The sequence below is a fragment of the Salvelinus fontinalis genome, chromosome 28 (assembly GCF_029448725.1).
Source record: "Salvelinus fontinalis isolate EN_2023a chromosome 28, ASM2944872v1, whole genome shotgun sequence".
In the NCBI taxonomy this organism is placed as follows: Eukaryota; Metazoa; Chordata; class Actinopteri; order Salmoniformes; family Salmonidae; genus Salvelinus; species Salvelinus fontinalis.
The window spans coordinates 31,799,632-31,826,855 of NC_074692.1; positions in this window are offsets into that span (position 1 = coordinate 31,799,632).

Below are 27,224 nucleotides of genomic sequence, written 5' to 3' on the forward strand. Positions count from 1 at the left end.
TGTGGCTTGTCTTCTACACCACAAGACAACATAACTCTACTGTCAGAGCTGTGGCTTACCTTCTACACCACAAGACAACATAACTCTACTGTCAGAGCTGTGGCTTGTCTTCTACACCACAAGACAACATAACTCTACTGTCAGAGCTGTGGCTTACCTTCTACACCACAAGACAACATAACTCTACTGTCAGAGCTGTGGCTTACCTTCTACACCACTGGACAACATAACTCTACTGTCAGAGCTGTGGCTTACCTTCTACACCACAAGACAACATATCTCTACTGTCAGAGCTGTGGCTTACCTTCTACACCACAAGACAACATAACTCTACTGTCAGAGCTGTGGCATGTCTTCTACACCACAAGACAACATAACTCTACTGTCAGAGCTGTGGCTTGTCTTCTACACCACAAGACAACATAACTCTACTGTCAGTGCTGTGGCTTACATTCTACACCACAAGACAACATAACTCTACTGTCAGAGCTGTGGCTTACCTTCTACACCACAAGACAACATAACTCTACTGTCAGAGCTGTGGCTTACCTTCTACACCACAAGACAACATAACTCTACTGTCAGAGCTGTGGCTTACCTTCTACACCACAAGACAACATAACTCTACTGTCAGAGCTGTGGCTTACCTTCTACACCACAAGACAACATAACTCTACTGTCAGAGCTGTGACTTGTCTTCTATACCACAAGACAACATAACTCTACTGTCAGAGCTGTGGCTTGTCTTCTATACCACAAGACAACATAACTCTACTGTCAGAGCTGTGGCTTACCTTCTACACCACAAGACAACATAACTCTACTGTCAGAGCTGTGGCTTACCTTCTACACCACAAGACAACATAACTCTACTGTCAGAGCTGTGGCTTGTCTTCTATACCACAAGACAACATAACTCTACTGTCAGAGCTGTGGCTTGTCTTCTATACCACAAAACAACATAACTCTACTGTCAGAGCTGTGGCTTACCTTCTACACCACAAGACAACATAACTCTACTGTCAGAGCTGTGGCATGTCTTCTACACCACAAGACAACATAAGTCTACTGTCAGAGCTGTGGCTTACCTTCTACACCACAAGACAACATAACTCTACTGTCAGAGCTGTGGCTTACCTTCTACACCACAAGACAACATAACTCTACTGTCAGAGCTGTGGCTTGTCTTCTATACCACAAGACAACATAACTCTACTGTCAGAGCTGTGGCTTACCTTCTACACCACAAGACAACATATCTCTACTGTCAGAGCTGTGGCTTACCTTCTACACCACAAGACAACATAACTCTACTGTCAGAGCTGTGGCTTACCTTCTACACCACAAGACAACATAACTCTACTGTCAGAGCTTAGGCTTACCTTCTACACCACAAGACAACATAACTCTACTGTCAGAGGTGTGGCTTACCTTCTACACCACAAGACAACATAACTCTACTGTCAGAGCTGTGGCTTGTCTTCTACACCACAAGACAACATAACTCTACTGTCAGAGCTGTGGCTTGTCTTCTATACCACAAGACAACATAACTCTACTGTCAGAGCTGTGGCTTGTCTTCTATACCACAAGACAACATAACTCTACTGTCAGAGCTGTGGCTTACCTTCTACACCACAAGACAACATAACTCTACTGTCAGAGCTGTGGCTTACCTTCTACACCACAAGACAACATAACTCTACTGTTAGAGCTGTGGCTTGTCTTCTATACCACAAGACAACATAACTCTACTGTCAGAGCTGTGGCTTGTCTTCTATACCACAAGACAACATAACTCTACTGTCAGAGCTGTGGCTTACCTTCTACACCACAAGACAACATAACTCTACTGTCAGAGCTGTGACTTACCTTCTACACCACAAGACAACATAACTCTACTGTCAGAGCTGTGGCTTGTCTTCTACACCACAAGACAACATAACTCTACTGTCAGAGCTGTGGCTTACCTTCTACACCACAAGACAACATAACTCTACTGTCAGAGCTGTGGCTTGTCTTCTACACCACAAGACAACATAACTCTACTGTCAGAGCTGTGGCTTGTCTTCTACACCACAAGACAACATAACTCTACTGTCAGAGCTGTGGCTTACCTTCTACACCACAAGACAACATAACTCTACTGTCAGAGCTGTGGCTTGTCTTCTACACCACAAGACAACATAACTCTACTGTCAGAGCTGTGGCTTACCTTCTACACCACAAGACAACATAACTCTACTGTCAGAGCTGTGGCTTACCTTCTACACCACTGGACAACATAACTCTACTGTCAGAGCTGTGGCTTACCTTCTACACCACAAGACAACATAACTCTACTGTCAGAGCTGTGGCTTACCTTCTACACCACAAGACAACATAACTCTACTGTCAGAGCTGTGGCTTACCTTCTACACCACAAGACAACATAACTCTACTGTCAGAGCTGTGGCTTACCTTCTACACCACAAGACAACATAACTCTACTGTTAGAGCTGTGGCTTGTCTTCTATACCACAAGACAACATAACTCTACTGTCAGAGCTGTGGCTTGTCTTCTATACCACAAGACAACATAACTCTACTGTCAGAGCTGTGGCTTACCTTCTACACCACAAGACAACATAACTCTACTGTCAGAGCTGTGGCATGTCTTCTACACCACAAGACAACATAACTCTACTGTCAGAGCTGTGGCTTGTCTTCTACACCACAAGACAACATAACTCTACTGTCAGAGCTGTGGCTTACATTCTACACCACAAGACAACATAACTCTACTGTCAGAGCTGTGGCTTACCTTCTACACCACAAGACAACATAACTCTACTGTCAGAGCTGTGGCTTGTCTTCTACACCACAAGACAACATAACTCTACTGTCAGAGCTGTGGCTTACCTTCTACACCACAAGACAACATAACTCTACTGTCAGAGCTGTGGCTTACCTTCTACACCACAAGACAACATAACTCTACTGTCAGAGCTGTGACTTACCTTCTACACCACAAGACAACATAACTCTACTGTCAGAGCTGTGGCTTGTCTTCTACACCACAAGACAACATAACTCTACTGTCAGAGCTGTGGCTTACCTTCTACACCACAAGACAACATAACTCTACTGTCAGAGCTGTGGCTTGTCTTCTACACCACAAGACAACATAACTCTACTGTCAGAGCTGTGGCTTGTCTTCTACACCACAAGACAACATAACTCTACTGTCAGAGCTGTGGCTTACCTTCTACACCACAAGACAACATAACTCTACTGTCAGAGCTGTGGCTTGTCTTCTACACCACAAGACAACATAACTCTACTGTCAGAGCTGTGGCTTACCTTCTACACCACAAGACAACATAACTCTACTGTCAGAGCTGTGGCTTGTCTTCTACACCACAAGACAACATAACTCTACTGTCAGAGCTGTGGCTTACCTTCTACACCACAAGACAACATAACTCTACTGTCAGAGCTGTGGCTTACCTTCTACACCACAAGACAACATAACTCTACTGTCAGAGCTGTGGCTTGTCTTCTACAACACAAGACAACATAACTCTACTGTCAGAGCTGTGGCTTACCTTCTACACCACAAGACAACATAACTCTACTGTCAGAGCTGTGGCTTACCTTCTACACCACAAGACAACATAACTCTACTGTCAGAGCTGTGGCTTACCTTCTACACCACAAGACAACATAACTCTACTGTCAGAGCTGTGGCTTGTCTTCTATACCACAAGACAACATAACTCTACTGTCAGAGCTGTGGCTTGTCTTCTATACCACAAGACAACATAACTCTACTGTCAGAGCTGTGGCTTACCTTCTACACCACAAGACAACATAACTCTACTGTCAGAGCTGTGGCTTACCTTCTACACCACAAGACAACATAACTCTACTGTTAGAGCTGTGGCTTGTCTTCTATACCACAAGACAACATAACTCTACTGTCAGAGCTGTGGCTTGTCTTCTATACCACAAGACAACATAACTCTACTGTCAGAGCTGTGGCTTACCTTCTACACCACAAGACAACATAACTCTACTGTCAGAGCTGTGGCATGTCTTCTACACCACAAGACAACATAACTCTACTGTCAGAGCTGTGGCTTACCTTCTACACCACAAGACAACATAACTCTACTGTCAGAGCTGTGACTTACCTTCTACACCACAAGACAACATAACTCTACTGTCAGAGCTGTGGCTTGTCTTCTACACCACAAGACAACATAACTCTACTGTCAGAGCTGTGGCTTACCTTCTACACCACAAGACAACATAACTCTACTGTCAGAGCTGTGGCTTGTCTTCTACACCACAAGACAACATAACTCTACTGTCAGAGCTGTGGCTTGTCTTCTACACCACAAGACAACATAACTCTACTGTCAGAGCTGTGGCTTACCTTCTACACCACAAGACAACATAACTCTACTGTCAGAGCTGTGGCTTGTCTTCTACACCACAAGACAACATAACTCTACTGTCAGAGCTGTGGCTTACCTTCTACACCACAAGACAACATAACTCTACTGTCAGAGCTGTGGCTTGTCTTCTACACCACAAGACAACATAACTCTACTATCAGAGCTGTGGCTTGTCTTCTACACCACAAGACAACATAACTCTACTGTCAGAGCTGTGGCTTGTCTTCCATACCACAAGACAACATAACTCTACTGTCAGAGCTGTGGCTTGTCTTCTACACCACAAGACAACATAACTCTACTATCAGAGCTGTGGCTTGTCTTCTACACCACAAGACAACATAACTCTACTGTCAGAGCTGTGGCTTACCTTCTACACCACAAGACAACATAACTCTACTGTCAGAGCTGTGGCTTGTCTTCTACACCACAAGACAACATAACTCTACTGTCAGAGCTGTGGCTTACATTCTACACCACAAGACACCATAACTCTACTGTCAGAGCTGTGGCTTACCTTCTACACCACAAGACAACATAACTCTACTGTCAGAGCTGTGGCTTGTCTTCTACACCACAAGACAACATAACTCTACTGTCAGAGCTGTGGCTTACCTTCTACACCACAAGACAACATAACTCTACTGTCAGAGCTGTGGCTTGTCTTCTATACCACAAGACAACATAACTCTACTGTCAGAGCTGTGGCTTACCTTCTACACCACAAGACAACATAACTCTACTGTCAGAGCTGTGGCTTGTCTTCTACACCACAAGACAACATAACTCTACTGTCAGAGCTGTGGCTTACCTTCTATACCACAAGACAACATAACTCTACTGTCAGAGCTGTGGCTTACCTTCTACACCACAAGACAACATAACTCTACTGTCAGAGCTGTGGCTTGTCTTCTACACCACAAGACAACATAACTCTACTGTCAGAGCTGTGGCTTACCTTCTACACCACCAGACAACATAACTCTACTGTCAGAGCTGTGGCTTACCTTCTACACCACAAGACAACATAACTCTACTGTCAGAGCTGTGGCTTACCTTCTACACCACAAGACAACATAACTCTACTGTCAGAGCTGTGGCTTGTCTTCTACACCACAAGACAACATAACTCTACTGTCAGAGCTGTGGCTTGTCTTCTATACCACAAGACAACATAACTCTACTGTCAGAGCTGTGGCTTGTCTTCTACACCACAAGACAACATAACTCTACTGTCAGAGCTGTGGCTTACCTTCTACACCACAAGACAACATAACTCTACTGTCAGAGCTGTGGCTTACCTTCTACACCACAAGACAACATAACTCTACTGTCAGAGCTGTGGCTTGTCTTCTATACCACAAGACAACATAACTCTACTGTCAGAGCTGTGGCTTGTCTTCTATACCACAAGACAACATAACTCTACTGTCAGAGCTGTGGCTTGTCTTCTACACCACAAGACAACATAACTCTACTGTCAGAGCTGTGGCTTACCTTCTACACCACTGGACAACATAACTCTACTGTCAGAGCTGTGGCTTACCTTCTACACCACAAGACAACATAACTCTACTGTCAGAGCTGTGGTTTACCTTCTACACCACAAGACAACATAACTCTACTGTCAGAGCTGTGGCTTACCTTCTACACCACAAGACAACATAACTCTACTGTCAGAGCTGTGGCTTACCTTCTACACCACAAGACAACATAACTCTACTGTTAGAGCTGTGGCTTGTCTTCTATACCACAAGACAACATAACTCTACTGTCAGAGCTGTGGCTTGTCTTCTATACCACAAGACAACATAACTCTACTGTCAGAGCTGTGGCTTACCTTCTACACCACAAGACAACATAACTCTACTGTCAGAGCTGTGGCATGTCTTCTACACCACAAGACAACATAACTCTACTGTCAGAGCTGTGGCTTGTCTTCTACACCACAAGACAACATAACTCTACTGTCAGTGCTGTGGCTTACATTCTACACCACAAGACAACATAACTCTACTGTCAGAGCTGTGGCTTACCTTCTACACCACAAGACAACATAACTCTACTGTCAGAGCTGTGGCTTACCTTCTACACCACAAGAGAACATAACTCTACTGTCAGAGCTGTGGCTTACCTTCTACACCACAAGACAACATAACTCTACTGTCAGAGCTGTGGCTTACCTTCTACACCACAAGACAACATAACTCTACTGTCAGAGCTGTGACTTACCTTCTACACCACAAGACAACATAACTCTACTGTCAGAGCTGTGGCTTGTCTTCTATACCACAAGACAACATAACTCTACTGTCAGAGCTGTGGCTTGTCTTCTATACCACAAGACAACATAACTCTACTGTCAGAGCTGTGGCTTACCTTCTACACCACAAGACAACATAACTCTACTGTCAGAGCTGTGGCTTACCTTCTACACCACAAGACAACATAACTCTACTGTCAGAGCTGTGGCTTGTCTTCTATACCACAAGACAACATAACTCTACTGTCAGAGCTGTGGCTTGTCTTCTATACCACAAGACAACATAACTCTACTGTCAGAGCTGTGGCTTACCTTCTACACCACAAGACAACATAACTCTACTGTCAGAGCTGTGGCATGTCTTCTACACCACAAGACAACATAAGTCTACTGTCAGAGCTGTGGCTTACTTTCTACACCACAAGACAACATAACTCTACTGTCAGAGCTGTGGCTTACCTTCTACACCACAAGACAACATAACTCTACTGTCAGAGCTGTGGCTTGTCTTCTATACCACAAGACAACATAACTCTACTGTCAGAGCTGTGGCTTACCTTCTACACCACAAGACAACATATCTCTACTGTCAGAGCTGTGGCTTACCTTCTACACCACAAGACAACATAACTCTACTGTCAGAGCTGTGGCTTACCTTCTACACCACAAGACAACATAACTCTACTGTCAGAGCTTAGGCTTACCTTCTACACCACAAGACAACATAACTCTACTGTCAGAGCTGTGGCTTACCTTCTACACCACAAGACAACATAACTCTACTGTCAGAGCTTAGGCTTACCTTCTACACCACAAGACAACATAACTCTACTGTCAGAGCTGTGGCTTGTCTTCTACACCACAAGACAACATAACTCTACTGTCAGAGCTGTGGCTTACCTTCTACACCACAAGACAACATAACTCTACTGTCAGAGCTGTGGCTTACCTTCTACACCACAAGACAACATAACTCTACTGTCAGAGCTGTGGCTTACCTTCTACACCACAAGACAACATAACTCTACTGTCAGAGCTGTGGCTTACCTTCTACACCACAAGACAACATAACTCTACTGTCAGAGCTGTGGCTTGTCTTCTATACCACAAGACAACATAACTCTACTGTCAGAGCTGTGGCTTGTCTTCTATACCACAAGACAACATAACTCTACTGTCAGAGCTGTGGCTTGTCTTCTATACCACAAGACAACATAACTCTACTGTCAGAGCTGTGGCTTACCTTCTACACCACAAGACAACATAACTCTACTGTCAGAGCTGTGGCTTACCTTCTACACCACAAGACAACATAACTCTACTGTCAGAGCTGTGGCTTGTCTTCTATACCACAAGACAACATAACTCTACTGTCAGAGCTGTGGCTTGTCTTCTATACCACAAGACAACATAACTCTACTGTCAGAGCTGTGGCTTACCTTCTACACCACAAGACAACATAACTCTACTGTCAGAGCTGTGGCATGTCTTCTACACCACAAGACAACATAAGTCTACTGTCAGAGCTGTGGCTTACTTTCTACACCACAAGACAACATAACTCTACTGTCAGAGCTGTGGCTTACCTTCTACACCACAAGACAACATAACTCTACTGTCAGAGCTGTGGCTTGTCTTCTATACCACAAGACAACATAACTCTACTGTCAGAGCTGTGGCTTGTCTTCTATACCACAAGACAACATAACTCTACTGTCAGAGCTGTGGCTTACCTTCTACACCACAAGACAACATAACTCTACTGTCAGAGCTGTGGCTTACCTTCTACACCACAAGACAACATAACTCTACTGTCAGAGCTGTGGCTTGTCTTCTATACCACAAGACAACATAACTCTACTGTCAGAGCTGTGGCTTGTCTTCTATACCACAAGACAACATAACTCTACTGTCAGAGCTGTGGCTTACCTTCTACACCACAAGACAACATAACTCTACTGTCAGAGCTGTGGCATGTCTTCTACACCACAAGACAACATAAGTCTACTGTCAGAGCTGTGGCTTACTTTCTACACCACAAGACAACATAACTCTACTGTCAGAGCTGTGGCTTACCTTCTACACCACAAGACAACATAACTCTACTGTCAGAGCTGTGGCTTGTCTTCTATACCACAAGACAACATAACTCTACTGTCAGAGCTGTGGCTTACCTTCTACACCACAAGACAACATATCTCTACTGTCAGAGCTGTGGCTTACCTTCTACACCACAAGACAACATAACTCTACTGTCAGAGCTGTGGCTTACCTTCTACACCACAAGACAACATAACTCTACTGTCAGAGCTTAGGCTTACCTTCTACACCACAAGACAACATAACTCTACTGTCAGAGCTGTGGCTTACCTTCTACACCACAAGACAACATAACTCTACTGTCAGAGCTTAGGCTTACCTTCTACACCACAAGACAACATAACTCTACTGTCAGAGCTGTGGCTTGTCTTCTACACCACAAGACAACATAACTCTACTGTCAGAGCTGTGGCTTACCTTCTACACCACAAGACAACATAACTCTACTGTCAGAGCTGTGGCTTACCTTCTACACCACAAGACAACATAACTCTACTGTCAGAGCTGTGGCTTACCTTCTACACCACAAGACAACATAACTGTACTGTCAGAGCTGTGTCTTGTCTTCTACACCACAAGACAACATAACTCTACTGTCAGAGCTGTGGCTTGTCTTCTATACCACAAGACAACATAACTCTACTGTCAGAGCTGTGGCTTGTCTTCTATACCACAAGACAACATAACTCTACTGTCAGAGCTGTGGCTTACCTTCTACACCACAAGACAACATAACTCTACTGTCAGAGCTGTGGCTTACCTTCTACACCACAAGACAACATAACTCTACTGTTAGAGCTGTGGCTTGTCTTCTATACCACAAGACAACATAACTCTACTGTCAGAGCTGTGGCTTGTCTTCTATACCACAAGACAACATAACTCTACTGTCAGAGCTGTGGCTTACCTTCTACACCACAAGACAACATAACTCTACTGTCAGAGCTGTGGCATGTCTTCTACACCACAAGACAACATAACTCTACTGTCAGAGCTGTGGCTTACCTTCTACACCACAAGACAACATAACTCTACTGTCAGAGCTGTGACTTACCTTCTACACCACAAGACAACATAACTCTACTGTCAGAGCTGTGGCTTGTCTTCTACACCACAAGACAACATAACTCTACTGTCAGAGCTGTGGCTTACCTTCTACACCACAAGACAACATAACTCTACTGTCAGAGCTGTGGCTTACCTTCTACACCACTGGACAACATAACTCTACTGTCAGAGCTGTGGCTTACCTTCTACACCACAAGACAACATAACTCTACTGTCAGAGCTGTGGCTTACCTTCTACACCACAAGACAACATAACTCTACTGTCAGAGCTGTGGCTTACCTTCTACACCACAAGACAACATAACTCTACTGTCAGAGCTGTGGCTTACCTTCTACACCACAAGACAACATAACTCTACTGTTAGAGCTGTGGCTTGTCTTCTATACCACAAGACAACATAACTCTACTGTCAGAGCTGTGGCTTGTCTTCTACACCACAAGACAACATAACTCTACTGTCAGAGCTGTGGCTTACCTTCTACACCACAAGACAACATAACTCTACTGTCAGAGCTGTGGCTTGTCTTCTACACCACAAGACAACATAACTCTACTGTCAGAGCTGTGGCTTACATTCTACACCACAAGACAACATAACTCTACTGTCAGAGCTGTGGCTTGTCTTCTATACCACAAGACAACATAACTCTACTGTCAGAGCTGTGGCTTACCTTCTACACCACAAGACAACATAACTCTACTGTCAGAGCTGTGGCTTGTCTTCTACACCACAAGACAACATAACTCTACTGTCAGAGCTGTGGCTTACCTTCTACACCACAAGACAACATAACTCTACTGTCAGAGCTGTGGCTTGTCTTCTACACCACAAGACAACATAACTCTACTGTCAGAGCTGTGACTTACCTTCTACACCACAAGACAACATAACTCTACTGTCAGAGCTGTGGCTTGTCTTCTACACCACAAGACAACATAACTCTACTGTCAGAGCTGTGGCTTACCTTCTACACCACAAGACAACATAACTCTACTGTCAGAGCTGTGGCTTGTCTTCTACACCACAAGACAACATAACTCTACTGTCAGAGCTGTGGCTTGTCTTCTACACCACAAGACAACATAACTCTACTGTCAGAGCTGTGGCTTACCTTCTACACCACAAGACAACATAACTCTACTGTCAGAGCTGTGGCTTGTCTTCTACACCACAAGACAACATAACTCTACTGTCAGAGCTGTGGCTTACCTTCTACACCACAAGACAACATAACTCTACTGTCAGAGCTGTGGCTTGTCTTCTACACCACAAGACAACATAACTCTACTGTCAGAGCTGTGGCTTACCTTCTACACCACAAGACAACATAACTCTACTGTCAGAGCTGTGGCTTACCTTCTACACCACAAGACAACATAACTCTACTGTCAGAGCTGTGGCTTGTCTTCTACAACACAAGACAACATAACTCTACTGTCAGAGCTGTGGCTTACCTTCTACACCACAAGACAACATAACTCTACTGTCAGAGCTGTGGCTTACCTTCTACACCACAAGACAACATAACTCTACTGTCAGAGCTGTGGCTTACCTTCTACACCACAAGACAACATAACTCTACTGTCAGAGCTGTGGCTTGTCTTCTATACCACAAGACAACATAACTCTACTGTCAGAGCTGTGGCTTGTCTTCTATACCACAAGACAACATAACTCTACTGTCAGAGCTGTGGCTTACCTTCTACACCACAAGACAACATAACTCTACTGTCAGAGCTGTGGCTTACCTTCTACACCACAAGACAACATAACTCTACTGTCAGAGCTGTGGCTTGTCTTCTATACCACAAGACAACATAACTCTACTGTCAGAGCTGTGGCTTGTCTTCTATACCACAAGACAACATAACTCTACTGTCAGAGCTGTGGCTTACCTTCTACACCACAAGACAACATAACTCTACTGTCAGAGCTGTGGCATGTCTTCTACACCACAAGACAACATAACTCTACTGTCAGAGCTGTGGCTTACCTTCTACACCACAAGACAACATAACTCTACTGTCAGAGCTGTGACTTACCTTCTACACCACAAGACAACATAACTCTACTGTCAGAGCTGTGGCTTGTCTTCTACACCACAAGACAACATAACTCTACTGTCAGAGCTGTGGCTTACCTTCTACACCACAAGACAACATAACTCTACTGTCAGAGCTGTGGCTTGTCTTCTACACCACAAGACAACATAACTCTACTGTCAGAGCTGTGGCTTGTCTTCTACACCACAAGACAACATAACTCTACTGTCAGAGCTGTGGCTTACCTTCTACACCACAAGACAACATAACTCTACTGTCAGAGCTGTGGCTTGTCTTCTACACCACAAGACAACATAACTCTACTGTCAGAGCTGTGGCTTACCTTCTACACCACAAGACAACATAACTCTACTGTCAGAGCTGTGGCTTGTCTTCTACACCACAAGACAACATAACTCTACTGTCAGAGCTGTGGCTTACCTTCTACACCACAAGACAACATAACTCTACTGTCAGAGCTGTGGCTTACCTTCTACACCACAAGACAACATAACTCTACTGTCAGAGCTGTGGCTTGTCTTCTACAACACAAGACAACATAACTCTACTGTCAGAGCTGTGGCTTACCTTCTACACCACAAGACAACATAACTCTACTGTCAGAGCTGTGGCTTACCTTCTACACCACAAGACAACATAACTCTACTGTCAGAGCTGTGGCTTACCTTCTACACCACAAGACAACATAACTCTACTGTCAGAGCTGTGGCTTACCTTCTACACCACAAGACAACATAACTCTACTATCAGAGCTGTGGCTTGTCTTCTACACCACAAGACAACATAACTCTACTGTCAGAGCTGTGGCTTGTCTTCCATACCACAAGACAACATAACTCTACTGTCAGAGCTGTGGCTTACCTTCTACACCACAAGACAACATAACTCTACTGTCAGAGCTGTGGCTTACCTTCTACACCACAAGACAACATAACTCTACTGTCAGAGCTGTGGCTTGTCTTCTACACCACAAGACAACATAACTCTACTGTCAAAGCTGTGGCATACCTTCTACACCACAAGACAACATAACTCTACTGTCAGAGCTGTGGCTTACCTTCTACACCACAAGGCAACATAACTCTACTGTCAGAGCTGTGGCTTACCTTCTACACAACAAGACAACATAACTCTACTGTCAGAGCTGTGGCTTGTCTTCTACACCACAAGACAACATAACTCTACTGTCAGAGCTGTGGCTTACCTTCTACACCACAAGACAACATAACTCTACTGTCAGAGCTGTGACTTACCTTCTACACCACAAGACAACATAACTCTACTGTCAGAGCTGTGGTTTACCTTCTACACCACAAGACAACATAACTCTACTGTCAGAGCTGTGGCTTACCTTCTACACCACAAGACAACATAACTCTACTGTCAGAGCTGTGTCTTGTCTTCTACACCACAAGACAACCTAACTCTACTGTCAGAGCTGTGGCTTGTCTTCTACACCACAAGACAACATAACTCTACTGTCAGAGCTGTGGCTTGTCTTCTATACCACAAGACAACATAACTCTACTGTCAGAGCTGTGGCTTACCTTCTATACCACAAGACAACATAACTCTACTGTCAGAGCTGTGGCTTGTCTTCTACACCACAAGACAACATAACTCTACTGTCAGAGCTGTGGCTTGTCTTCTACACCACAAGACAACATAACTCTACTGTCAGAGCTGTGGCTTACATTCTACACCACAAGACACCATAACTCTACTGTCAGAGCTGTGGCTTACCTTCTACACCACAAGACAACATAACTCTACTGTCAGAGCTGTGGCTTGTCTTCTACACCACAAGACAACATAACTCTACTGTCAGAGCTGTGGCTTACCTTCTACACCACAAGACAACATAACTCTACTGTCAGAGCTGTGGCTTGTCTTCTATACCACAAGACAACATAACTCTACTGTCAGAGCTGTGGCTTACCTTCTACACCACAAGACAACATAACTCTACTGTCAGAGCTGTGGCTTGTCTTCTACACCACAAGACAACATAACTCTACTGTCAGAGCTGTGGCTTACCTTCTATACCACAAGACAACATAACTCTACTGTCAGAGCTGTGGCTTACCTTCTACACCACAAGACAACATAACTCTACTGTCAGAGCTGTGGCTTGTCTTCTACACCACAAGACAACATAACTCTACTGTCAGAGCTGTGGCTTACCTTCTACACCACCAGACAACATAACTCTACTGTCAGAGCTGTGGCTTACCTTCTACACCACAAGACAACATAACTCTACTGTCAGAGCTGTGGCTTACCTTCTACACCACAAGACAACATAACTCTACTGTCAGAGCTGTGGCTTGTCTTCTACACCACAAGACAACATAACTCTACTGTCAGAGCTGTGGCTTGTCTTCTATACCACAAGACAACATAACTCTACTGTCAGAGCTGTGGCTTGTCTTCTACACCACAAGACAACATAACTCTACTGTCAGAGCTGTGGCTTACCTTCTACACCACAAGACAACATAACTCTACTGTCAGAGCTGTGGCTTACCTTCTACACCACAAGACAACATAACTCTACTGTCAGAGCTGTGGCTTGTCTTCTATACCACAAGACAACATAACTCTACTGTCAGAGCTGTGGCTTGTCTTCTATACCACAAGACAACATAACTCTACTGTCAGAGCTGTGGCTTACCTTCTACACCACAAGACAACATAACTCTACTGTCAGAGCTGTGGCTTACCTTCTACACCACAAGACAACATAAGTCTACTGTCAGAGCTGTGGCTTGTCTTCTATACCACAAGACAACATAACTCTACTGTCAGAGCTGTGGCTTACCTTCTACACCACAAGACAACATAACTCTACTGTCAGAGCTGTGGCTTGTCTTCTACACCACAAGACAACATAACTCTACTGTCAGAGCTGTGGCTTACCTTCTACACCACAAGACAACATAACTCTACTGTCAGAGCTGTGGCTTACCTTCTACACCACAAGACAACATAACTCTACTGTCAGAGCTGTGGCTTACCTTCTACACCACAAGACAACATAACTCTACTGTCAGAGCTGTGGCTTGTCTTCTACACCACAAGACAACATAACTCTACTGTCAGAGCTGTGGCTTACCTTCTACACCACAAGACAACATAACTCTACTGTCAGAGCTGTGGCTTACCTTCTACACCACAAGACAACATAACTCTACTGTCAGAGCTGTGGCTTGTCTTCTATACCACAAGACAACATAACTCTACTGTCAGAGCTGTGGCTTACCTTCTACACCACAAGACAACATAACTCTACTGTCAGAGCTGTGACTTACCTTCTACACCACAAGACAACATAACTCTACTGTCAGAGCTGTGACTTACCTTCTACACCACAAGACAACATAACTCTAATGATTACATATTGCTGATGTAGACTTAATAGTGGAATCTATACGCTATTGGTCAACAGGCACATATTCAATTGAAGTATTTACATTTATAAGTGTAGTGTCTTGGTGTGTTGCCTGTTGAGGATGTGAGGGGGGTTCCCATTGACATATTATGTGTGGAGTGTGTGTATCATGCATGCACAGATGAGTACACACACATACTGTACATACGCTCACACACACTGGTCTGGGGGCTGTGAGGAGTGAACTTACACACTGGTCTGTGAGCTGTGAGGAGTGACCTTACACACTGGTCTGTGAGCTCTGAGGAGTGACCTTACACTCTGGTCTGTGAGCTCTGAGGAGTGACTTTACACACTGGTCTGTGAGCTGTGAGGAGTGACCTTACACACTGGTCTGGGGGCTGTGAGGAGTGACCTTACACACTGGTCTTTGAGCTGTATGGAGTAACCTTACACACTGTTCTGTGAGCTGTGAGGAGTGACCTTACACACTGGTCTGGGGGCTGGGAGGAGTAACATTACACACTGGTCGTTGAGCTGTGAGTAGTGACCTTACACACTGGTCTGTGAGCTGTGAGGAGTAACCTTAAACACTGGTCTGGGGGCTGTGAGGAGTGACCTTACACACTGGTCTGGGGGCTGTGAGGAGTGACCTTACACACTGGTCTGTGAGCTGTGAGGATTGACCTTACACACTGGTCTGTGAGCTGTGATGAGTGACCTTACACACTTGTCTGGGGGCTGTGAGAAGTGACCTTACACGCGGGTCTGTGAGCTGTGAGGAGTGACCTTACACACTGGTCTGGGGGCTGTGAGGAGCGACCTTACACACTGGTCTGTGAGCTGTGAGGAGTGACCTTACACACTGGTCTGGGGGCTGTGAGGAGCAACCTTACACACTGGTCTGGGGGATGTGAGGAGTGACCTTACACACTGGTCTGGGGACTGTGAGGAGTGACCTTACACACTGGTCTGTGAGTTGTGAGGAGTGACCTTACACACTGGTCTGTGAGCTGTGAGGAGTGACCTTACACACTGCTCTGGGGGCTGTGAGGAGTAACCTTACACACTGGTCTGGGGGCTGTGAGGAGTGACCTTACACACTGGTCTGGGGGCTGTGAGGAGTGACCTTACACACTGGTCTGGGGGCTGTGAGGAGTGACCGTACACACTGGTCTGGGGGCTGTGAGGAGTGACCTTACACACTGGTCTGGGGGCTGTGAGGAGTGACCTTACCCACTGGTCTGGGGCCTGTGAAGAGTGACCTTACACACTGGTCTGTGAGCTGTGAGGAGTGAACTTACACACTGGTCTGTGAGCTCTGAGGAGTGACCTTACACACTGGTCTGGGGGCTGTGAGGAGCGACCTTACACACTGGTCTGGGGGATGTGAGGAGTGACCTTACACACTGGTCTGGGGGCTGTGAGGAGTGACCTTACACACTGGTCTGTGAGCTGTGAGGAGTTACCTTACACACTGGTCTGTGAGCTGGGAGGAGTGACCTTACACACTGGTCTGTGAGCTGGGAGGAGTGACCTTACACACTGCTCTGGGGACTGTGAGGTGTGACCTTACACACTGGTCTGTAAGCTCTGAGGAGTGACCTTAAACACTGGTCTGGGGGCTGTGAGGAGTGACCTTGCACACTGGTCTGGGGGCTGTGAGGAGTGACCTTACACACTGGTCTGGGGGCTGTGAGGAGTGACCTTACACACTTTTCTGTGAGCTGTGAGGAGTGACCGTACACACTGGTCTGGGGGCTGTGAGGAGTGACCTTACACACTGGTCTGGGGGCTGTGAGGAGTGACCTTACACACTGGCCTGGGGGCTGTGAGGAGTGACCTTACACACTGGTCTGGGGACTGTGAGGAGTGACCTTACACACTGAGCTGGGAGGAGTGAACTTACACACTGTTCTGTGAGCTCTGAGGAGTGACCTTACACACTGGTCTGTGAGCTGTGAGGAGTGACCTTACATACTGGTCTGTGAGCTGTGAGGAGTGACCTTACACACTGGTCTGTGAGCTGTGAAGAGTGACCTTACACACTGGTTTGTGAGCTCTGAGGAGTGACCTTAAACACTGGTCTGTGAGCTGTGAGGAGCGACCTTCAACACTGGTCTGTGAGCTGTGAGGAGTGACCTTAAACACTGGTCTGTGAGCTGTGAGGAGTGACCTTAAACACTGGTGTGTGACATGTGAGGAGTGACCTTACACACTGGTCTGTGAGCTGTGAAGAGTGACCTTACACACTGGTCTGTGAGCTCTGAGGAGTGACCTTAAACACTGGTCTGTGAGCTGTGAGGAGTGACCTTACACACTGCGCTCGGGGCCGTTTCCTATTATTCTTTACCATGATGTCGAGCAGCAGAGAACATGGATTTATTTGGCTCATTGATCAAAAGATTAAAGTCATGGCTGGGCTCCACGCTCGCGACTGTTTGGGTTGCTGTGTCAGAGTCTGAAGCGTGGTGAGGAAATACTTCTGGAAACCGCAGGGACATTTTATTTTCACTCAAATGAAACATTGTTTGGAATCCAGGTTGCCACACAAATGGCACCCTATTCCCTATGTGATGAACTACTGTACGTCAAGGGCCCTGGTCAACAGTAGTGCACCATATATATACGGTGCCATTTGGGATGCAGGCCAGTCTTGCTGGTGGCACAGGGATTTGATAGTTCTCTCAGCAAAGACACACACACACACAGGGCAAACTAGCCTTTCATGTACTGAGGTTTATCCTCAATCAAGAGGCCTTTCCTGTACTGTACACTTCTCCTCTGATTGGCGACACAGCGGTGCTTTCGTGTGCCCTACAAGATTTGTTGTCCTTTTCTGCTGCTTACTTAACTGATTGAAATGGCTCTAATAGCATAACAGTGTGTTTAATTATAGACATGAAATCAAAGGCAGGTTTCTTTGAGTCTCACATTACATGTAATATCCAGTATGTACTGTATGTGACGGTACTAAAGTCAAAGTGTGTATGTTATGTTATGTAGTACTGCACCGTATGGTTGAAACCTATATCTGGTTGAAGCCTTTTATCTTTGGGTAAGATGGAATGGAATAGCTATTTTTATTTTTATTTCACCATCATCCAACAAATGAAAAACAGATACAATTGCTGTAGATTTATTAGGATGACCCACATACCATTTTGTACATTCTCTAAATGTGAGCTTGTTTTAGAGATCAACCAGTTACATTCAGCCTGACACATTGTTTTCCCCTATCAGCTCATTCCCCAGCGTACCTGAGAGAATCCCCACAGTAACACTGCTGTTTAATTGAATTATTTCACCAACTCCATTAGGACCTTGATAACCTCTGTCTACCAGGGCCAGGCAGCTTAAATCCTAGTGACCTCTGCCTTTGACCTCTGACTTCTGAGTTCTGGAGGACCTGGTCCCTGGCAGGGTAGGGTGGGGTGGCCAGGGGGGCTGGGAGGGGGGCTTGAGTTACCGAAGCATGTGGATTCATTAACAAATATCTGTCTGTTTTCCCCAGTTATAAGGGAGCATTTAAAGTGGACTGAGCAGCCCCTCTGGAATCTCAACAACGAGACAGGCTGCCCATGTCACTCAAACACAGGTTTGCGAGCAGGCCAGGACACCTATTTATTTTCTATACCTACCTGCTATCAGAGATGGTTGATGATATTATATATAGCCTGGGAAGAGAATATGGGACTGGGACGCACGCCATATTCTTCACAGGCCATGGTTGTCTAAAATTGCATCCTGTAGTGCACTACTTTTGACCAGGGCCCACTGGCATCATATTCCCTATATATGCCACTACTGGTCAAACGTAGTGCACAGTATAGGGAATAAGGTTTCGGTCACACACAATGTGTGGCCTGATGAGCCATGAGAGAAGAATGGTTAACTGGTAAAGATAAGAGGCTGCTGGTAATGAAGACAAACGGAGAGAGTGAATCGTAGGGCTCTTACTCCCCCTCATGGACATGGACAGTAATGTGGAAAAGGTGTAAGGCACTCCACTCCACCTCACTCCCTTCTGTGGTGTAGAGTTGTGGAAATGTGTAGCATGGTTGGTAATAAACTCAGCAAAAAAAAGAAACCTCCTCTCACTGTCAACTGCGTTTATTTTCAGCAAAATGAACATGTGTAAATATTTGTATGAACATAACAAGATTCAACAACTGAGACATAAACTGAACATGTTCCACAGACATGTGACTAACAGAAATGGAATAATGTGTCCCTGAACAAAGGGGGGGTAACAGTCCGTATCTGGCGTGGCCACCAGCTGCATTAAATACTGCAGTGCATCTCCTCCTCATGGACTGCACCAGATTTGCCAGTTCTTGCTGTGAGACGTTACCCCACTCTTCCACCAAGGCACCTGCAAGGTTCCGGAGATTTCTGGGGGGAATGGCCCTAGCCCTCACGCTCAGATCCAACAGGTCCCTGACGTGCTCAATGGGATTGAGATCCGGGCTCCTCACTGGCCATGGCAGAACAATGACTTTCTTGTCTTGCAGGAAATCACACACAGAATGAGCAGTATGGCTGGTGGCATTGTCATGCTGGAGGGTCATGTCAGGATGAGCCTGCAGGAAGGGTACCACATGAGGGAGGAGGATGTCTTCCCTGTAACGTACTGCATTGAGATTGCCTGCAATGACAACAAGCTCAGTCCGATGATGCTGTCACACATTGCCCCAGACCATGAGGGACCCTCCACCTCCAAATCGATCCCGCTCCAGAGTATAGGCCTCGGTGTAACGCTCATTCCTTCGACGATAAATGCAAATCCGACCATTACCCCTGGTGAGACAAAACCACGACTTGTCAGTGAAAAGCACTTTTTACCAGTCCTGTCTGGTCCAGCGACAGTGGGTTTGTGCCCAAAGGCGACGTTGTTGCCGGTGATGTCTGGTGAGGACCTGCCTTACAACAGGCCTACAAGCCCTCAGTCCAGCCTGTCTCAGCCTATTGCAGACAGTGTGAGCGTTGATGGCGGAATTGTGCGTTCGTGGTTTAACTCGGGCAGTTGTTGTTGCCATCCTGTACCTGTCCCGCAGGTGTGATGTTTGGATGTAACGATCCTGTGCAGGTGTTGTTACATGTGGTCTGCCACTGCGAGGACGATCAGCCGTCCGTCCTGTCTCCCTGTAGTGCTGTCTTAGGCGTCTCACAGTACGGACATTGCAATTTATTGCCCTGGCCACATCTGCAGTCCTCTTGCCTCCTTGCAGCATGCCTAAGGCACGATCACGCAGATGAGCAGGGACCCTGGGCATCTTTCTTTTGGTGTTTTTCAGAGTCAGTAGAAAGGCCTCCTTAGTGTCCTACGTTTTCATAACTGTGACCTTAATTGCCTTCCCTCTGTAAGTTGTTAGTGTCTCTTTGACTGTTCCACAGGTGCATGTTCATTAATTGTTTATGGTTCATTGAACAAGCATGGGAAACAGTGTTTAAACCCTTTACAATAAAGATCTGTGAAGTTATTTCGATTTTTACAAATTATCTTTGAAAGACAGGGTTCTGAAAAAGGGCCGTTTCTTTTTCAGTAAAAAAACTGTAACTCATTTATAGGTCTACCTTTACTTGTTATGTCTGTGAACTTTCATTATCCTCCCTCTTCCTGAAGGAGAAAATTTTGAAAATATATTTTGGTAATGGAATTTCAAGGTACAAGGCAATGTTTCTTAAACTTCTATAAGGCAGAAAAATGCTTCCTAAACTAAATATAAGTGTTGATATTAGTTGGCAGGGGGCTTAACTTCAACATTATTGTGTTATGATGTATTTCTAACACCGTTTAAGACTTTTCCTGGTAGATGTTTTCCCCTTTCCTTATTCCTAATTGGAAATATGCCTTAATTTCTCAGAAATATAGACCCTTAGCTTTCATTTGACACAAACTTTGACATGCACCTATTTTTTTCTTCTTTTTTTCCCCCACCTTTATTTAACAGGTAGGCCAGTTGAGAACAAGTTCTCATTTACAACTGCGACCTGGCCAAGATAAAGCAAAGCAGTGTGACAAAAACAACAACACAGAGTTACACACAAACAAACGTACAGTCAATAACACAATAGAAAAGAAAAATAGAAAAATCTAAGTACAGTGTGTGCAAATGTAGAAGAATGAACTTCACATGTTGGTGCTCATGGGTCCTTTACATGGAAATGACCTCACCTCAAACTCTTAATCCTTACTCTGCACTAAAGCACAGAGAAGCACACACACTGTGTCTTTGTGCTTGTGTAAACCCAACTAACTCAGACAGACCTGTCCTTCAGTCCAACTGTGGCTGGGTTCTGGGTGCAGACAGCCAACAGGCCAAACCCTAGGCCTCTGCCCCTTTTCTACATCACCATAACCTCCACGTCTGCACTGCCCGACCACCCAACCCACCGCCCAGCCGAGCGCAGCCAGCTCCCAATGAGCCCTGCTTTAAAAGTGTACCGGTCCGTGTTTATGTTGATCTGGACCCTCTGGCTAATGTGTGTGTGTGTGTGTGTGTGTGTGTGTGTGTGTGTGTGTGTGTGTGTGTGTGTGTGTGTGTGTGTGTGTGTGTGTGTGTGTGTGTGTGTGTGTGTGTGTGTGTGTGTGTGTGTGTGTGTGTGTGTGTGTGGTCAGACCAGGATCTCTGTGTGTTTGCTCAGGGCTGTGAGGGGGAACGAGATGGGCCGCTATCTGATCAGGGGCCGACAGCTTGTCAGGACAGACACCGACCTTGCAGAGTAGAAAAGGTGAATGTGTGTGTGTGTTCGTGTGCATGGCCATGTGTGTGTTGAATGTGTGTGTTAAGTGTGTGTGTAAGGACAGATATAGACCCTGCAAAGTAGAATGTGAAAACAGGTAACCGTGATGGAGCTCCGATCAGGCCTCTAGATATGAGGCCCTTTAAGGATCTGCTGGTGGTGATTGTTTGATTACCACCCATCTGATAGCCCTGGAGATGAAGAATAATGTGTTAAGTAAGCCCTGTGATTTCCAGTTAGTGTCCGGGTCCATGATGGATTGTTAATGTCACACTGTGAATGTGTCTACCCTGAGTCACTGGTTCTTGGTCTGGGCCCGGCCAAACTAAACAAAATATTTAATTTAAAATGTAAAACACGCCTTCTGCCATAAACATGTTTCGAAACATGGCCGGCCGGCACTGAAAAATGAATTGAACCATAACTGTAAGCGTTCTGTGCGAGCTGGGTTTATTTATGTAGACTGGATAGAGTGGCATATAATTATTCCAGCCCTGCCAAGGACTTCTTTGTTTATCATTCATTTCCTCTCCTCTCTCGTGCTGAATATTGTCCTGGGATAAGTTAACTAAGGCTCCACACATCTATCTTTAGATACTTTGACTTGACCATTCACCTGCTGCGTATGTGATTACCATGGCTTTAATTATTTGAAAGTGTTGGAATTTCTCAGGGATAAGTCTGGTGGGTTGCTTGTGTTTTTGGATAGTATTGTATATACTATGGCTATTAGTTACAGCTGTAGGATCAAACTACATTCCCTGAAAGTTTTTTGGAGAAGAGGCAGTGGGTGGTGTGTGTGTGTGTGTGTGTGTGTGTGTGTGTGTGTGTGTGTGTCTGTGTGTGTGTGTGTGTGTGTGTGTGTGTGTGTGTGTGTGTGTGTGTGTGTGTGTGTGTGTGTGTGTGTGTGTGTGTGTGTGTGTGTGTGTGTGTGTGTGCGTGTGTGTGTGTGTGTGTGTGTCTTTTTTCCATCTCCCCTCTTGCCACACCATACTAAAGAGCGCTTTTTTAAAACATGACCCGGCAGCAGATACTATAGCCTAGGGGTTCCCAAACTTTTTCACTCAACCCCCCTTCCAGCATTGGGGAACACCCCCGCCTGTGTGTGTGCCACGTCCATTTCTATAGGCACAACTGTTCATGACACAAACTGTTCACACTCCTTTTGTTGCTGGAGAGAACATTTTTCAGGTTTAAAGCTTATTTCCTGCAATTCTACACATTTTGTCATGCGGTGCAGAGAACATTTTGCGTTGTTAAAGCAAATTTTCTTGCAATTCTACACATTTTGTCATGCGCGCAGAGAACATTTAGCGCTGTTAAAGCAAATTTTCTTGCAATTCTATACTTATTGCCATGCTCATAGCTTATTGAATCTATTGGTTAAAAATACTACATAGAAAATGTTAGCTGACATGGGCTCGTTGATCTGGGAAAAAAATGACTGACATGACAAGAGGAAAATGTATGATGCACTACCCAATTTCTAAATTGTAGGTAGGTAGGTAGGTATACCAGTGGTTCCCAAACGGAAACCCCACTGCCGAGCCACTGGTATACCTACCTACTGTTTGACTTTGTTTTGGGGCCATTTGTGCTTGGAGAGGGGAAATGGCCTGTGATGTTGTGGGACACACAGGTGTGTGTGAGTTGAAAGGGGGGCGGCTCTGTCTCCGTGGCGTGGCCTGATACTGTGCTGAAAGCTTGGCTCATTTAGCATGGCTAGGGGTCTACATTAGAGAGGGTGATGACAGTAACAGTTAGGAGGCCACTGGACACATGACTAGGTTTCACCTGAGAGGAGGGAGGGGACGCGAAGAAGCCCTGACCCTAATGTACTGGTGATAATAGTAGGAAAAGCACCTTTCCTTAGTTAACCTTTAACCCGTGGCTGTTCCCACACACAGAGAAACAGAAGGAGGGGGTGAGGGAGGGGGTGAGGGAGGGAGGGAGGGCGGGATTGTTTATTTCACTTTTGTTTATTATCTACTTCATGAGAGAGAAAGAGAGAGAGACACACCGACAGACAGACACAGACAGACACAGACAGACACAGACATACACAGACAGACACAGACACAGGCAGACCGACAGAGTCAGACACAGACACACAGACACAGACAGACAGACAGACAGACAGACAGACACAGACAGACACAGACAGCTACACTTAGACAGAGAGACAGACTGAAAGGCAGAAAGACACACAGACACAGACACACAGACACACAGACACAGTCACAAAGACAGACATACAGACACAGCCACACAGATCAAGACAGACAGACAGACAGACAGACAGACAGACAGACAGACAGACAGACAGATACACAGAAACAGAAACACAGACACAAACAGACACAGACAGACATAGACAGACATAGACAGAGACCGACAAACAGACACACATATCAAGACATACAGGCATACACAGACACACACAGACAGACACACAGACAGACAGACACAGACAGACACACCCAGACAGACTCACAGGCACAGGCACACAGACCAAGACAGACAGACAGACAGACAGACAGACAGACAGACAGGCAGACAGACAGACAGACAGACAGACACACACACACACACACACACACACACACACACACACACACACACACACACACACACACACACACACACACACACATGGCTAGGGGTCTACATTAGAGAGGGTGATGACAGTAACAGTTAGGAGGCCACTGGACACATGACTAGGTTTCACCTGAGAGGAGGGAGGGGACGCGAAGAAGCCCTGACCCTAATGTACTGGTGATAATAGTAGGAAAAGCACCTTTCCTTAGTTAACCTTTAACCCGTGGCTGTTCCCACACACAGAGAAACAGAAGGAGGGGGTGAGGGAGGGGATGAGGGAGGGAGGGAGGGGGGGATTGTTTATTTCACTTTTGTTTATTATCTACTTCACGAGAGAGAAAGAGAGAGAGACACACCGACAGACAGACACAGACAGACACAGACAGACACAGACAGACACAGACACAGGCAGACCGACAGAGTCAGACACAGACACACAGACACAGACAGACAGACACAGACAGACACGCAGACACAGAAAGCTACACTTAGACAGAGAGACAGACTGAAAGGCAGAAAGACACACAGACACACAGACACAGACACACAGACACAGACACAAAGACAGACATACAGACACAGCCACACAGATCAAGACAGACAGACAGACAGACAGACAAAAAGATAGACAGATACACAGAAACAGACAGACAGACACAAACAGACAGAAACACAGACACAAACAGACACAGACAGACACAGACATACAGACATATACATAGACATAGACAGACAGATAGACAGACAGACAGACAGACACAGCTATACACAGACAGACACAGACAGACAGACAGACAGACAGACACAGACAGATAAAGACAGAGACAGAGAGACATTCACACACACATATACAGACAGACAGACAGATAGACAGACAGACAGACAGACAGACAGACAGACAGACAGACAGACAGACAGACATACACATACGGACACACAGACACAGACAGACAGACAGACAGACAGACAGACAGATAGACAGACAGACAGACAGACAGACAGACAGACAGACAGACATACAGAGACAGGCAGGCACAGACAGACGCAGACAACCATACATAGACAGTCAGACACAGACAGACAGACAGACAGACAGACAGACAGACAGACATAGACACAGACATACGGACAGACGGACATACGGACACTGACACAGACATACAGATAGGCAGACATACAGACAGACAGACAGACACCGACACAGATAAACAGACAGACTGACAAACAGACACAGAAAAACAGACACAGATAGACAGACACAGACAGAGAGACAGACACATACGCAGACAGACGCAGACAGACACAGACGCAGACATACACAGACGCAGATATACACAGACAGACGGACAGACACGGACAGGCGGACAGACGGACAGTCAGACGAACAGACAGACAGAAACATACAGACAGACAGACAGACAGACAGACAGACAGACAGACAGACAGACAGATTAGATAAAGTTGTCCAAAATATATTTTTTAGTAAAGTACAGATAACCAAAACAACTACTTACTGACTTACTTTACACCACTGGGTAGAACCCTTTTGGGTTCCATGTACAACTGTTTCCACAAAGGATTCCACATGACCTGGAAATAAAAGGGTTCTACCTAGTACCAAAAAGGGTTCTAAAAAAGGTTCTCCTATGGGGACAGCCGAAGGACCCTTTTAGGTTTGAGATAGCACCTTTTTTTCTAAGAGTGTATGACCTGACACACACACACACACACACACACACACACACACACACACACACACACACACACACACACACACACACACACACACACACACACACACACACACACACACACACACACACACACACACGTATCAATGGATACACTCACTCATCTCACTCACACAGGTGCTCTTTCTTTCTCAGTCAGCCTGCAATTAACCTTCATGCCTGAAGCTATGAATCACCTGAGGAGAGGGGTCTGTAAGATTAACAGGGGCAGCGGTCAGACCCCCTTTCTCTGGCCAGATTTATTGACCTGGCTCTATGAATGGCATTCAATGGGGCGGCTGGTCCTAACCTAACTGTTCCACGCATGAGTGACCCAGGTGAAGGGAGGTGAAGGGAGCGGTGACACCCAGGGGTTAGTGACCCAGTGGGGGAGACCTGGCTGACCAGAAGGGATCACGGTAGGGTCACAGGGACTCTCGCCACTCTCGCTCAGAAATTACATTTTTCTACTGGATTGACCGACTGACTCTGTGACACATAATTGAATTTCGATTTCATCCATCAAAGAGGTTTCTCCTCAGTCTCTGGTTATGCGTTCATGCGTGGACTATTTTTGGTTTGACAGCCAAATTGATTCCGGAGTTAGAGAAGGGGGTAATACTAGGCTGTACATGCATTTGATTAAGTTGGGGACATTTCAGAGTCAGTCAAATGGAATCTGAGCTATAGATTTATATCAGCTAATAAGGTCCGGACTTAGACCACAGACCACTTCAATGAGTGGTTCAATGTGAAGGCAATCTTTAAGTAGCTAGCTCCCTGGTAATGAACTGATCTAGAGATCTTTCTGAGCCCAGTC